Here is a 16,729-nt window from a genome sequence, read left to right on the forward strand (position 1 = left end):
AAAATTCCTGATTGTGCTTACTGATGGAAATTTAACTAGAGATCTCGCGTTATAGATTTTCTGAAATTCTCGAAGTCAGCAACGTTTGCTCCAATCGTTGTTGCTCATTTTGGTGTTGAAAACATTAAAAAATTAGATACAAATTATGTGTTGCGAAAAACGAATGCAAAAATAACATCTGGTGTCCATCGCTGAGCTTCATGTAGGCAACTGTTGAAAATACTCTCATGCTAACAACAGCCTCACAAAAAATTTACAATGTTATGAAGTTTGTTGTGAAGAATCATACCAAATTTGAAAATAATAGTAGGGTTCATAACTATAATACGAAGAGAAAAAAAAGCCAGCACAATCTGCAACTCATTATTTTTGTTGCACAAAAAGGAGAAAAATATATAGGTATAAAAGTAATTAACAACCTCCTTTGTGAAATAAGGTATTGGTAAATAAGGAAAGTTGTAAAACCAATCTGAAATTATTTCTGATTGAGAATTTCTAACAAGAAATACACGAATTTGCAAGTAGATAGTATGTATGTATTTGGATTATGCTTATCCGATTTTGTTGTAAATTAAGACTGTTACCTCCTTCAGGAGCAGGTAAACGCCACAAATATTTACCCTAGAATGAACAATAATTGACATATTTCAAATTTGATCCACTTGTAATGCTTTCGTTTTATTATCGTGATATGTTTTCTACAGAAGGTTTGAAAAAATTCATTTTAACAACAACAAAATTTTAGCATTAAATTCGGTCACTGGAGCTATCATCCCATTACAGTATACACGTTCGAGAGCTAGTGATTCATCTATGGTATGACTCTTTTAATTTTCGTGGTATCTCTTGAAACAGTTCTCTCCTGATCTAAGGCGCAAAGATACTTTGCACACTAAACACATCCACCAGGGTTTATCTTGAACTGTAAACTGCTCATCTTCTAGATTGTGAGTGAATAGGCTGTTGTTTCCTGCCTTTATGGAGAATACTTTTATCTAAGTGTGGCTTCTATGCCTAGATCTGATATGATAAATTTATTTTTGTATACAATGGATGAAACAGCAGCCACTGAAACTATTTTTGGAGCCAACAAATCTTCTTACACCTCTCGACGAAAGGAAATGTCGGATCAGTGTCATCACATCCATAACTATCAACACTGTTGGCACTAGAAGGAGGTTCATCAAATAATTTTCGGTAACATTCTTCCTCTGTTAATATTTTTTGGCGGAACATACTAGATGAAGAAGAAGGGCAGCGGTTAGCGCCACTAATCATACAGAAATCCGTTTGTGAACTGTAGAAGTTCTGTTCTAATAAAAAGCAGATTTTTGGATGGTTGGTTGGTTGTTTGGGGGAAGAGACCAAACAGCGAGGTTATCGGTCTCATAGGATTAGGGAAGGATGCGGAAGGAAGTCGGCCGTGCCCTTTCACAGGAAACATCCCGGCATTTGCCTGGAGCGATTTAGGGAAATCACGGAAAACCTAAATCAGGATGGCCGGACGCGGAATTGAACCGTCGTCCTTTCGAATGCGAGTCCAGTGTGCTAACCACTGCGCCACCTCGCTCGGTGAGATTTTTGGAAGGTCAGCACATAAATATAAACAATTACTGCCAAAAACAATAATATAAAAAAGAGCAACAGAGGAAAATGCACGACAGTTCGACGAACAACACCAGAAATGCATGAAATACACTGGAGAGCCAAATAAACTGGTACACCTGACCAATATCATGTAGGGCAACCGCGAGCATGCAGCAGTGCCGCAACACGATGTGACGTGGACTCGACTAAAGTCTGAAGTAGAGCTGGAGGAAATCGACACCATGAATCCTGCAGTTATGTCTATAAATCCGTAAGTGTACGCGAAGGTGGAGATGTCTTCTGAACAGCATGTTTCAAGGCATCCCAGATACGGTCAATGATAATCAAAACATCCACGGGTGTGCTGCCGGTCTATAGTGTCCAACGGGCACAATATTTCGGCGATCATACATGTCGCCATCATCAGGTGAACTGACGGACTGAGCTCCTGTGAACGTGCCGGCACGGAGATCCGTACGCTATGGCTGCTCAGAGGCAACTAGGTTAGGTCGCGGCGGCGGCCGATTTAAATACCCTCCGCCCGCGGCGCGCTCCCTCCGCCCGTCCGCGCCCCGCGCCACGGTCGCGCGGTGGAACAGATTGCGACGGCGTCTGAGATGACGTCGGTGTGATGGCTCTGTCCGCCGTGGTCGTCACAACTACACGTTTGCTCGATTTACTCTTGATTAACCCGATCGCTGGTTCCCAAGCCTTGCTAAGATTATAGCCACAGTCACGGTTTATGAGGTCGTCATTGGTGCGAATTTCGATGGCCTCTCTAACAACGCTGTCCCAGTATCTCGACGTCTGTACCAGAATCCTCCTGCGGTCATACTCCATAACGTGATTTTCCGACAAACAATGTTCAGCGACCGCCGACTTGCTCGGATACATCAGTCGAGTGTGCCTCTGGTGTTCACGGCATCGATCCTCGACGATACGCATCGTCTGACCAATATACGACTTGCCACATTGACACGGAATCTGGTACACCCCGGTCTTCCTCAAACCGAGGTCATCTTTGGCGCTCCTCACCAGTGCAAGGGGTTTTATTCGGAGGACAAAACACAGTTCCGACCCGGTGTTTCTTCAGAATGCGGGCGATTTTCCCCGAGAGTGCGCCTGTGTATGGAATAAATGCAGTGCCTTCTCCCTCGTGACTTCATCCATCTCAACAGGTTGTGCGCCAAAGATGACCTCGGTTTGAGGAAGGCCGGCGTATACCAGATTCCGTGTCAATGTGGCAAGTCGTATATTGGTCAGACGATGCGTACCGTCGAGGATCGATGGCGTGAACACCAGAGGCACACTCGACTGATGTATCCGAGCAAGTCGGCGGTCGTTGAACATTGTTTGTCGGAAAATCACGCTATGGAGTATGACCGCACGAGGATTCTGGTACAGACGTCGAGATACTGGGACAGCGTTGTTAGAGAGGCCATCGAAATTCGCACCAATGACGACCTCATAAACCGTGACTGTGGCCATAATCTTAGCAAGGCTTGGGAACCAGCGATCGGGTTAATCAAGAGTAAATCGAGCAAACGTATAGTTGTGACGACCACGGCGGACAGAGCCATCACACCGACGTCATCTCAGACGCCGTCGCAATTTGTTCCACCGCGCGACCGCGGCGCGGGGCGCGGACGCGCGGAGGGAGCGCGCCGCGGGCGGAGGGTATTTAAATCGGCCTCCGCCACGACCGAACCCAGTTCCCTCTGAGCAGCCATAGCGTACGGATCTCCGTGCCGGCACGTTCACAGGAGCTCAGTCCGTCAGTTCACCTGATGATGGCGACATGTATGATCGCCGAAATTTTGTGCCCGTTGGACACTATAGACGGGCAGCACACTCGTGGATATTTTGAGTATCAAATACGCCGGGAGAAACTCAAGAATCACACGGTCAATGATTTTCATATCTGGAGGGTTTGGTGGCCAGTGGAAGTGTTTAAACTCAGATGGGTGGTCCTGGAGTCACTTTGTAGGAATTTTGAACGTTTGGGGTGTCTGACTGTTCTGCTGGAATTGCCCAAGTCTGTCGTAATGCAATGGACATGAATGGATGCAGCTGTTCAGACATGATGCTTACGTGCGTGTCACCTGTCAGAGTCGTATGTAGACGTATCAGGAGAGACATATTCCAACTGCACACGCCCCACACCATTATGGAGCCTCTACCCAGAGAGATTAGTGACCACACAGTAGCATACCGACAATCCTTCTTTCCACGAGCAATACGAGACTGGAATAGAAGGGAGAAGCGATAGAGGTACTCAGGGTACCCTCCGCCACACACCGTCAGGTGGCTTGCGGAGTATGGATGTAGATGTAGATGTAGATGTAGATGTACCCGCTTGAACAGTCCCCTGCTGACATGTAGGGCCCCTCCATTACCGTACACGACCATCCATTCGATACAATTTGAAACGAGATTCGCCCGACCAGGCAACATGTTTCCAGTAATCAACAGTCCAATGTCGGTGTTGACGGACGAGGCAAGGCTTAAGGCTTTGTTTCGTGCAGTCATCAAGGGCACACGAGTGGACCTTCGGTGCTGAAAGCCCACATCGATGATTTTTCGTTGAATGGTTCGTACGCTGACATTTGTTGATGAGCCAGCATTTTACGCTGTATCAATTTGCGGAAGGGTTGCCCTTCTGTCACACTGAACGATTCTCTTCAGTCGTCGTTGGTGCAGTTCTTGCAGGATCTTTTTCCGGCCGCTGCGATTACGGGGATTTGATGTTTTGCCGGTTTCCTGGTATTCACGGTACACTCGTGAAATGATCGTACGGGAAAATCCCCACTCCATCGCTAACTCGGAGATTCTGCGTCCCATCACTCGTGCGTTAACTATAAGACCAGGTTCCAACTCACTTAAATCTTGATAACCTGCCATTTTCGCGACAGTAACCGATCTAACAACTGCGCCAGACACTTATTGTCTTGTATAGGGGTTTCCACCGCACCGCTGCATTCTGCCTGTTGACATATCTCTGTATTTGAATATGCGTGTCTGTACCAGTTTCTTTGGGACTTCAGTGTAGCTCGTCTCTTAAATACGCGGTAAAAGTACTCCACTATGATTTTCGTGCCATTTAGTGAAACGGTAGTCAACAATTAGTTGGTTAACTGAAAGAACTACCGGCCCTGAGTGGTAAACTGAGAAAAATATGTGATTAGGCACAGTATCCACCGCCATTTCAAAGCGTCTGCAAATGTGGTGGGTTACAATGATGCCCGCCCGTCACAGAGTTATAAAAAAATCCAATTATGTAATTGATCAGCTCGTAACCATATTTTCACAGAGAAAATGTATCTCTCTTGTTAACCAATTCACAAGTTTCATATCATAGTCAATTGCGACGATTATGGTAGATAGAACATGCAAAAAATTAAGCTAAGCCAAACTAAATTACTGAGTGTGCTTATTTAGCGAAAGATAAATGACTGTACATGTGTACTACTGATATTGGCAATATCCCACACACGACAGCGGTAGCAGAACTGCTGCATACAGAACGAGATGGCGGAATGGTTGGCACACTGGACTCGCATTCGCGAGGACGACGGTTCAAACCTGCGTCTGGCCACCATGATTTAGGTTTCCTGTGATATCCCAACCGCTTCAGGCAACTGCCGGAATGCCCTTTGAAAGGGCACGGTCGATTCCTTCCCCTTTCTTTCTTAATCCGCGCTTCGTCTGTAATGACTTCGTTGTCGACGGGCCGTTAAATGCTAATCTCCACCAATCGCTGCAAGATTATCTTCAAATAGCGATTCTCTGAATTTACCAGTCTGGGGTTTCGCGCGAACAGCGTCTTCTTTTTTTCGTATTATTCCCATTTTACTCCCTCGAGCACCTCCGTTAGAGTTTCATGTGGCCTGTTGTTTAGCCACGCATCTCTCAATTCGTTCAGTCTCTGTTATCTTGCCTACTTAGCAAAGCCTCTAAGACTGCAGCAGTTCTGTATAGAGGGTCACACTTGCAACTAGTATGTGTCTTATTTTACAGACAAACTGCACGTTCCCAGAAGTCTTTCAACAACTCTGAGTCTCCCATTCACCTTCCCCTCAAAGAGTTTACGTTTTTGTTGCCTTCCGTGTCCATTGTCAGTGTTAGTGCTATTGAAAGGACATGATTACCCTAATAAGTAAACCGCAAATCTTTTAATAGCATACTATCTGATTATTTCTGTTGGTCATGGGAATTACCTTGTACAGGGTGTTTCAAAAATGACCGGTTTATTTGAAACGGCAATAAAAACTAAACGAGCAGCGGTAGAAATACACCGTTTGTTGCAATATGCTTGGGACAACAGTACATTTTCAGGCGGACAAACTTTCGAATTTACAGTAGTTACAATTTTCAACAACAGATGGCGCTGCAAGTGATGTGAAAGATATAGACGACAACGCAGTCTGTGGGTGCGCCATTCTGTACGTCGTCTTTCTGCTGTAAGCGTGTGCTGTTCGCAACGTGCAAATGTGCTGTAGACAACATGGTTTATTCCTTAGAACAGAGGATTTTTCTGGTGTTGGAATTCCACCGCCTAGAACACAGTGTTGTTGCAACAAGACGAAGTTTTCAACGGAGGTTTAATGTAACCAAAGGACCGAAAAGCGATACAATAAAGGATCTGTTTGAAAAATTTCAACGGACTGGGAACGTGACGGATGAACGTGCTGGAAAGGTAGGGCGACCGCGTACGGCAACCACAGAGGGCAACGCGCAGCTAGTGCAGCAGGTGATCCGACAGCGGCCTCGGGTTTCCGTTCGCCGTGTTGCAGCTGCGGTCCAAATGACGCCAACGTCCACGTATCGTCTCATGCGCCAGAGTTTACACCTCTATCCATACAAAATTCAAACGCGGCAACCCCTCAGCGCCGCTACCATTGCTGCACGAGAGACATTCGCTAACGATATAGTGCACAGGATTGATGACGGCGATATGCATGTGGGCAGCATTTGGTTTACTGACGAAGCTTATTTTTACCTGGACGGCTTCGTCAATAAACAGAACTGGCGCATATGGGGAAGCGAAAAGCCCCATGTTGCAGTCCCATCGTCCCTGCATCCTCAAAAAGTACTGGTCTGGGCCGCCATTTCTTCCAAAGGAATCATTGGCCCATTTTTCAGATCCGAAACGGTTACTACATCACGCTATCTGGACATTCTTCGTGAATTTGTGGCGGTACAAACTGCCTTAGACGTCACTGCGAACACCTCGTGGTTTATGCAAGATGGTGCCCGGCCACATCGTACGGCCGACGTCTTTAATTTCCTGAATGAATATTTCGATGATCGTGTGATTGCTTTGGGCTATCCGAAACATACAGGAGGCGGCGTGGATTGGCCTCCCTATTCGCCAGACATGAACCCCTGTGACTTCTTTCTGTGGGGACACTTGAAAGACCAGGTGTACCGCCAGAATCCAGAAACAATTGAACAGCTGAAGCAGTACATCTCATCTGCATGTGAAGCCATTCCGCCAGACACGTTGTCAAAGGTTTCGGGTAATTTCATTCAGAGACTACGCCATATTATTGCTACGCATGGTGGATATGTGGAAAATATCGTACTATAGAGTTTCCCAGACCGCAGCGCCATCTGTAGTTGAAAATTGTAACTACTGTAATTTCGAAAGTTTGTCTGCCTGAAAATGTACTGTTGTCCCAAGCATATTGCAACAAACGGTGTATTTCTATCGCTGCTCGTTTAGTTTTTATTGCCGTTTCAAATATACCGGTCATTTTTGAAACACCCTGTATTTACCCACGTTTAATGAGTGTAGGTGTTCACTGTAGTGAAAACAAACGAAGTGTTTCTACATCTTATTACGATCGTGCAACAACCGAACTTTTACGTGAGTGTGACGACTCATCCCGTATCTCGACAAGCATACTGATGGAACAGTGTAGGCTATGCTACACATGGTCCTCATGAGTTCCTATATCTGCAAAAACAGAACTTCATTAAGGATCAGCGCATTACCACTTGGTAGGACTGCACTTTCGGTGACAGTGATGTAAGTGTAGCTACGTTGAGTTACAAAAACGTGTATGTAGATATGGGCCTACAACTGGTAGTTGACGCTAAGGATAGACACCGCAGAAATGTTTCGGCAAATGCTATACAAAAGTCGATCTCCAAAATGATAACAAAACCAATAGAAGTCAAAGTGCTTCGGAAGCACTTCCACAAAAGCGATCTACATTGATTATCTGCTCATACCTTCCGCCTGTGATGGGAAATACGACGGAAATTACATGTTTGTACGAGCTAGGCATTAAATTTTTCATACATTTGGTGAACAAAACAACGAAATAAAGAGCTGAAGTATTAACTATGGCATAAAAAATTATTCGCTAACAAAATTTCCGATTCAACTGTATATTGCGGTTCACGTTTAATCTCCACTGAAAATTTAATTTTCTTCCATTAAATGCAACGGCACATGCATATTTAAAAAAAAAGAAACGCGCGCCGGCCGCCCGACACAGGCACATTTCATTACTTGGCGCGATTTCCATAACCGTTAGCGGCGGCACGCTGGGATACTATTTACAGTGGCGTAATACTAATTTATTCCAACAAATTCTGGGAGGGGCGCCGGCGTTTGTCCCGAGGCACATCCATATTCAAGCGACCTACAGTGGCGGCGGCGGCGGCGGCGGCGGAGGCTGCGGCGGCGGCGGCGGAAGCGCGGAGCGCGGGCGGAAGAAGCGGTGACGTCACGGGGGCGTGCTAACCTGTTAACCGGAGAAGGATTACCCCGTCGTCATGGCGACGCGAGACGACACACGCGGCATCCGCACGTGACAGAGCGGTCGAGCGGTCTGCCGTACACGACGGGCATTCGCCGACCTCTCGCGGCGCGACGTTTCACCTCGCAACACAAGTTTCTGTAATATGCGGAATGTCCGCAGCAAATGTTTACTTTCTACATGTACATACAGAGTGGAAAGTATTTAATCCGACAAATTCTGAACGATGAGACTTGCAACTGTTTTTCCTGTATACTATAATGATAATGTAACGTGATACTGCACTTTAAGGATTCAGAACTAATCGTGAAGTTTCAATAAGGGGCCTTAGCAGCCTGAGCGGAAGACATTTTATTCAACATGAGGAATTTCGGCGGTGGCTGCCTTGATTTTAAAATTACTTGTTCATTTCCTATTATGATCTCTTGACCTTATTCAACTATATTCCATTACCCTTGTTTCACTCTTGCAGTGTTCATCTTAAAATCTCTTTTTCAACACACTGTCCTTTCCATTCAACTGTTCTTACCAGTACTTTACCATCTCTGACAGAATTATAAAGTCAACGGCAAGGCCCAAAGTATTTATTTCTTACCGCTGGACGATTATTTCCTTACCATGTCTCGCTTTTGTTTTTCTTAGCGCTTGCTCAGAGTGGATTAAAGTCGCAGATAGGATGCAAACCTCTCTCTCTCCCTTCGCAGTTACTGCTTCATTTGTATGTTTGGCTGCCGTTTGGCGCCCCCCTGCAGTCGAATAATGGATGACTTGATTCCCACTTTCGAAACGTTCTCAAAACAATAACATCCGTGTTTATTCCGCTTACTTTCGGCTGGCGCCGTTTACTCCACCCCACCGTCGCGCAGACGGGTCAGTCAGGCTTGTAAGTAGTCAGTGTACTATGCGTGTGAGCGACGGAAGGCCATATAATGACAAGTGAAAAGGGCAACAAGCTTTTGGTGACAGACGGTTATAAATTCTGCTTCCATATGTATCTCGTCGATGGCGCTGATAGATAAAAATGTATGGGGAGAACATGTAAGTGTTTTCTGAAATTAAATTCTTCAAATTGTATTGTAGGTTCTCAGTTAACCCATAACCATGAAAAGAATGACTCTGGTATATTAAACCGGCAGAGAGTCACTAATATTGTGAAGAGAAAGGCTAAAGAAAATTTGAGAGAGAAGCCTCCCAACTTATACACCTTGATTTAACGATTGGTGTTACTGACACTGATAATATTACCACTCGATTTCACAAACTTCGAAGTGGCCCCGTAACTTCCCACATTAAGGGGCTCCGGAACGCCCTATACTTGCAATGTTGAAATAACGCTTATAAATTACATCTTTCCTCACAAAGTGTTTGAGGTAGGAAGTTGAACTTTTTGCAGATTATTTATTGGAATATGGGCTACAACTTAACACAGGGATTTTACAAAATTTTAGTTCAGTTATTAAAGATGATTTTTTTCAATTGTAATGAAAATTCACAACATTTTTTTGCAATTTTCTATTTATATATTCAAAAATATACAGTTTTTTGGAAAAAGGCTGTGTTACATTATGCAGAAGGTACTGTGTAACATTTACTGAAAGTTTGAAACAAATATGTTTGGAAGATCCTTAGAAAACATGTAATTAGTATGAGAAAATAAAAGTTTTGGGAATCAAGCGACAAAGATTGGATTAACTTTTTAGTGCATTCCAGGTCCATAGGATGGATTATCTTCATCCTCTGCAAACTCCTCCTCCAGCTTCCTCTTGTTCCCCCTCCTGTTTACTCTTGCTTGTATTTCTAGACTCTTTACAGCCCTGTCTGCAGCCCGAAGGCGTTCCTTGTCTAAAGCAAGCATCGCTCGTACCATATTAGAACCTATCTTCATTCCCATATTTCTAAATACCTTGCACCTTATAATGTTGCCATCATTGAAAGTCGCAACAGCATCATACACACCAAAGTGAAGTGTTTCTATTCCAACAAATACAGTCTTGGGGATTCTCGACCATATAACACTATTTACACTTTCATTGGGGTTTTGAGTTTTTCCGTGAATACACTTTTTCAACAGTTGAGGTGCTGCTAAGTCTCTGAAAATAGGTTTTATCACCTCCATTATTGCATGAGGCAGACTATGCTTATGAGTGTACACTTCACCAGTTTGCAATCCTTTGTTATATTTACACCAACTGTCTTCTTCTTTGGGACACAAGCTATGTTGGGGATTTTCATCGTCTTTATTGTTTACAGTAATAACACATACCTTTGGCTTTCCAACATTTCTCCTTTTCTTAAAAGCCTTCAGAGGATTTCTAATAACTTTACTTTTACTCATTATTATACTTCAACAAAACAGAGACTCAAGAAACAGAATTAATTACGAATATTTTCGAGATAACGACAGAGTAAATAAACATGAAACAATCGACAATCACACCAGCGATATATATTGAACCATCACAGGTTAGCCACAACACATACTTTATCTCACATCACTAAAATGTACCTGATGAACACGGACGTTAATAATAACACCATTTGACAGCAGTTTAACAGCGCCACAGTGGGTCACGCCCATGTAGAACACATTTCAAAAAAAAATTTAAAAGTAGTTGTAGTCTTCGGAATTGAATAAATTATATATCTATTAAAAGGTAATAGTCTGCAGATTCATAAAACGCAAAAAAGTAAAAATTGAACTTTTCATGATTTTGAGCCTTTCCGGAGCTCCTTAATATGAAGCGCTGGTGAGAAATATTTTCCACTCGAACTGGAGGGTTTCTTTCTTTCTTTTTCTTTTTTTTTGCTTCCAAACAAAAAATTAAACATGGAAGTGAGAACTGAAGAAACTAATTTATGTTACAAAATAGCCTTACATATCTTCAGTGTAATCTCCAGACTTGCTTATGGGAACTCCCCAACTTCTGTATTCCGGATAGAGCACTTTCATTGTTGAGCTGTCTGATTAATCGGGTCATCTCAATGGAAGCTTCATCACTGGTATCAAACTGTTGTCCACGGAAGTGTTCCTTCAGTTTGGGAAACAAACAGTTGGTGGGTTCATTTCAGGACTGCGTGGTGTGTGAGGAAGTACTTCCCATCCATATTGGTCGAGTGAGCGGCTTTTCTTCATCGTGCAGAATGAGGACACCAGCTGCAGTCATGTCAGGCCCCCACTGACAAATTTTCGGGCACAAAGCACTTTGTAGGAATGGCTTAGGGTACGCACCTGTTACAGACGTACACTGAGGCACTCTGTTTGTAGTTATGCCTCCGTTCATGCCCTAAGCAAAAATCATCATCAGTTTCACCTTTGATTTTTTTTTTCGGTAGTGGAGAGTCGGAACTTTTCCACTGTGACGATTGAGTTCAGGCTCAGAATATCGAATTCATCTTTCATTCAGGGCGCAGATATTTTCAGAAACTGCTTTCTTTCTGCTCGAGATCGTTGAAGCGATTATTTTGCGATTCTTTCGCGACCTACTTTCCGCTCCCCACCCAGATCATGTGGAACCCATCTAGTAGCAAATTTTCTCATCTTTAACTTTTCAGTTATGATTCTTCAAACTGAACTGACAGACATTATAGCCTCATATGCAAATTCCTCACATATCTTTCGTCAATTCTTTCTCAAAATGTCCTTAACTATAGACTGAGAGGTGTGCTGCGTTGTAGTTTAAGTCCTTCCACTTCTTTGGTTGTCCTCGCTGCTTACTCGACCTTCTGGGAAACGAGCAGACCATCGTGGTACAGTGCTACGATCAATTAAACTCTTCCCACACAACTCTCTCAAAACGCTGCAAATTTCCGTAGGATTCTTTCCAGGTAGGGATACGACTTTGATGCAGGAACGCTGGTCATTACATGTAATACGACCTGACTCGGTTTCAGTTTCCGTTTTAAAACTACATTACCTACGGCACAACCACGCGAACCAGCAAACACATTTACGATCGTCACTCCTAAAGCCTCGCTCACAGCTGATATGAATTTCAAGTTGATCGCGACACCGTAACGGTCGCGCATGCGCAGTGAGAAGGACTTTTGAAGTGACTCTCGAACAAGGAAGCTTTGTCGTTAACGGCAAATAACACCAGTCTGGACATTATATACCTAGACTTTAAGACGGAAATTCACCAGTCAGTTGCTTACGGTTGACCGCAAACGAATATAAAAGGCTACAGATTTCATCTTGGGCAGACATGGTGAGGAAAGATTCAATCATTCGGATTATCAAAATATTTTAAATGAAAGAAATTGGAAATCGGAAGACCGTTGAAAACTTGATTTGGACTGCTTCTCCCGTTCCCTGATCAAACTGAAGATTGCTCCGTCGATGACATAATGTCCCCTTGAACCTGACAACGAACATGTGGATGACTATTTTGATTATTTACTTCATAATAATATTTTTACAGTCCGCCCCTGGTAGCTGAGTGGTCAGCGCGACGGAATGTCGTACCTAAGGTCCCGGGTTCGATTTCGGGCTAGGTCTGAGATTTTCTCCGCTCAGGGACTGGATGTTGTGTTGTTGTCCTTGTCATCATCATTTCATCGCCAAAGGCACGCAAGTCACCGAAGTGGCGTCAACTCGAAAGACTTGCAACAGGCGAACGGTCTACCCGACGGGAGGCGGTAGCCACACGGCATTTCCATTTTTTAATGTTCTTGCAGATAGCTATTTCATCCATTATGTGGACTGACTTTAGTAGTAGTCCTGATTGGATTACTAAGTTGAGACATGGCTCTCTAAACTGACCTCTATATTTTACTCTTTCCATCCCAACGTCTTCCATAGGTTAGAGGCATTAAATGGCGTTCAAACCGAACCGTAAGATAAAATGAGATGCCAGAAGAAAAATACTACCTAAAAAGTGCGGGACGAACAAAACTACATAAAAGAAAATAGAAAAGGTGTCTACTTCAACCAATGACCCGCTGTAAGTTTCTCCCATCCACAAAATTTTATTATTTATGCTTGATAATTGCAACTTGGCTTCTACTGTACTTACCTTATGAGCATATCAAAAAACCAAACATTTTAACCACATCTAATGCATATGAAAAATCATACAGCTGCATAAAATGGGAAGGGAGGTGTTATGTCGTTGTTGATAGATTGTGGGAATCAATGCGTACGCCATGGAAAACTATGACGACACCTAATAGGAATCAATACGTCTGTTTTGGAATTCGTACGGGGTCAGCCTTTTAAATAACCTATAGCTCCCGGCATTTTATCCCTGCTACTTTTAAGGCTGTGTTCCAGTTAACATTGGCAAAATCTTCCTCCAAACATACCAAGTCTGTGAATGTAGGTATTCCGTTCTTCAGAGTTTCTTTTATGATAGAACGTAAAGTGAATATTGTCTTGTATGTTCCTATATCTCTCCAGAACGAGAATTGATCTCCTTCAGGGTCGACTTCTAGAAGTTTTTCCATTCGTATCAGGTTTTGCAACCATGATCTATTAAGCTGATGGTTCTGTAGTATTCGCGCTATCAGTGCCTCCATTTCTTGGAGCTGGAATTGTTCAATGTCAAGAAGTCTGGGTGTGTTTCTCCTGTCTCATATGCCTTATACAACAGGTGCAATAGTTTTGTCATGGCTGGCTCTCACAGACATCTCAATAATTCTGAGGGAATGTCTTCTACTCTAGTGCCCTTGTTCCCATTTAGGTCTTTCAGTGATCTGTCAAATTCTTCAAAAATGTTCAAATGTGTGTGAAATCTTACGGGACTTAGCTGCTAAGGTCATCAGTCCCTAAGCTTACACACTACTTAACCTAAATTATCCTAAGGACAAACACACACACACCCATGCCCGAGGGAGGACTCGAACCTCTGCCGGGACCAGCCGCACAGTCCATGACTGCAGCGCCGCAGACCGCTCGGCTAATCCCGCGCGGATGTCAAATTCTTCTCGCAATATTTTATATGCCCTCTCATCTTCACCTATATTCTCCAGATGTAGGTTTCATATACGTTTTAAACACCTACTTCTATACTGAGTTTGTAACATTTCTTACTCGCGAAAAATATGCTTGTCAGAGCTTTCGAAAGTCAGTCAGTCTATTGCGAACTGCGTCAGATGTACCAGCCTAATACGTGATGTTCATTTTCTTTAGCATTATCTTGCAAACACTCAGGAACAGGTGTCTAAAACCTGTCATCGTATTATGCTGCAGCCAAAAATTTATATAGGTCTTCAGCTGTTCCAGAACATAGGACTGTTCTTTTGTACATCTACAGTACCATAAAGACTAAATATGGTGATTACTGCATGATGGACCTTCCGTAATATCCTTGGCCACGACATTCTCAGATCTAGTTCGTTTGGTTCTAAGGATTCAGTTCACTGATGTTTGAGTTCATATGCAGTGTGATAGTATGTAATCTTGGTAAAGAAAGTGAATGATTTCCATATATAGGGTGAGTATAATTAAAGTTCCAGTTTCGAAATGCTGTAATAAAGGAATCGCTGCTCGGAATGAGTTCAAATTTAAAGGAATCTTATCGAAGAAGGGGATAACGTTGTGGGAACAAAAAAGAAATTAATGAAAATTTTCCGACAAGATGTAGCTGTAAGCGTCATAACATAATTGGGTTCAGCTACAAATGACAGACTAATTGTAACGCAACGGCTACAGTCTGAGTTGCACGTTAAAGCAACCGTACATGCAAAGTGCATAGCCAGCTAGGTTTATCATTCAAAAGTTGTGACACTGTTAGGTAAGGCCATCCGGTACGGCAAGATCATACCACATCGGATGCTAAAAACCAGTTTTAATTGTACTGAGGCCAAAAACCACATAAAAATCAAGAATGAAATCGGTTTTTTAATTGTCCTGAGGCCATAAACGGCATAAAAAGCAACATTGATATCGGTTTTCATCGTACTGCGTCCAAAAACAGCACGAAAGGAACAATGAAATCGGTTTTTAGCTGTCGTGAGGCTGGCGCAAGACTTGTTCAGCACACAGACCACCGTTTTTGCCACATATTCCACTAAACATCGGAGTGTCTCAGGGGTCACGTTCAGAATGCCTTGCGCAATTAGTGCCCTCTGTTCAGCTGCGTTCGTGACTGGAGAACTGAACACAATATCTTTGTGAGAACCCCACAGCGAGAAGTCACACGGATTAAGGCCAGGTGATCTGGTCGGTCGGGCTACAGGGAAATGATGGCTGATAATTCTGGCATTCCTGAAACGCCTCTGCAGCAGCCGCTTCACCTGTTGTGTAGTGTGCGGAGGGGCGCCACCTTGCATAAAAATGATGCCACCGGTTAGAACGACGTTGGTGCACAAAAGACTCTCATATCGTTTGTCAGTAACGGCACAAGTAAGAGAACCCGCATAACTCGACCCCTCGGAAAAAATACGGCACTGAGTAAATGATGCCGCTAACCTGCAACATACAGTTACCTTTGCAGAATGAAGTGGTACGGGTTGATGCGCGAGCGGATTATTCGTTACCCATATTCTGTAATGCTGTGTATTTACATGTCCTTGGAGACGGAAATAGGCTTCGTCTGTCCACCGAATGTTCCATGGCCATTCGTTTTCCACTGACATGCGAGCACGAAATAGTAGAAAAAACGTTTGTCTCACTGGCAGATCAGCATAAAGTAACTCCTGAACATGGATAATTTTGTACGGGTAGCAATGCAACATTTTTCGTAGATTTTAATGCACCGTGCTCACAGGCATGTCCAACGTTTCGGCAATTCCCATTCATTGCACGTTTGCACAACACCGCTCGACCCCTACTGCAAAGCTATGGCCACATCTTCGACTGATGGATCAGTTGTTTTCCTCCCCCAGGACTTCAAAAGAACCTGTCTTTTCGAATTTCGTAATCATTTTTTCCAGATCCCTCGCAGACACCGGACCAAGGCCTTTTTTCATACCCTCGAGTATAGGGAACTTCCACAGACCTACTGGTGTAGTCATCGTTCTTGGAAAAGAGCTTTACCAGTAGCGTGCAGTCCTCAGTTGAGATAGTCGTGCCAAGCGTCATACTATGTTACAGCAGAGTACCCCACGCCTTTTGTTTCGCATATTCTGCCTCTAACAGAGCTATCTAGTGGTACGATTGTGGTTTCTTTAACTATAGCGTTTACCCATGTTCAAATTTGACGCAATTCCGAGCACTGTTTCTTTTCTAACAGCGTCTTGAATCTGAACTTTTAATTATAATCACCTTGTACTAAGCTGTATAAGATTTACAGAATTAGTTTTGATTGTTTTAATATAGCGAAAGACTTTACTTTACTACCAGTTTCATTCGTTTTTCCACTTTCCTTTTCCACTTTATTTTCTTCTCACTTCTATTTGACTTCTTTCTTTCGTGCAACGTGCGCGCCTTGTTC

The sequence above is a fragment of the Schistocerca nitens genome, chromosome 7 (assembly GCF_023898315.1).
Source record: "Schistocerca nitens isolate TAMUIC-IGC-003100 chromosome 7, iqSchNite1.1, whole genome shotgun sequence".
Lineage (NCBI taxonomy): Eukaryota > Metazoa > Arthropoda > Insecta > Orthoptera > Acrididae > Schistocerca > Schistocerca nitens.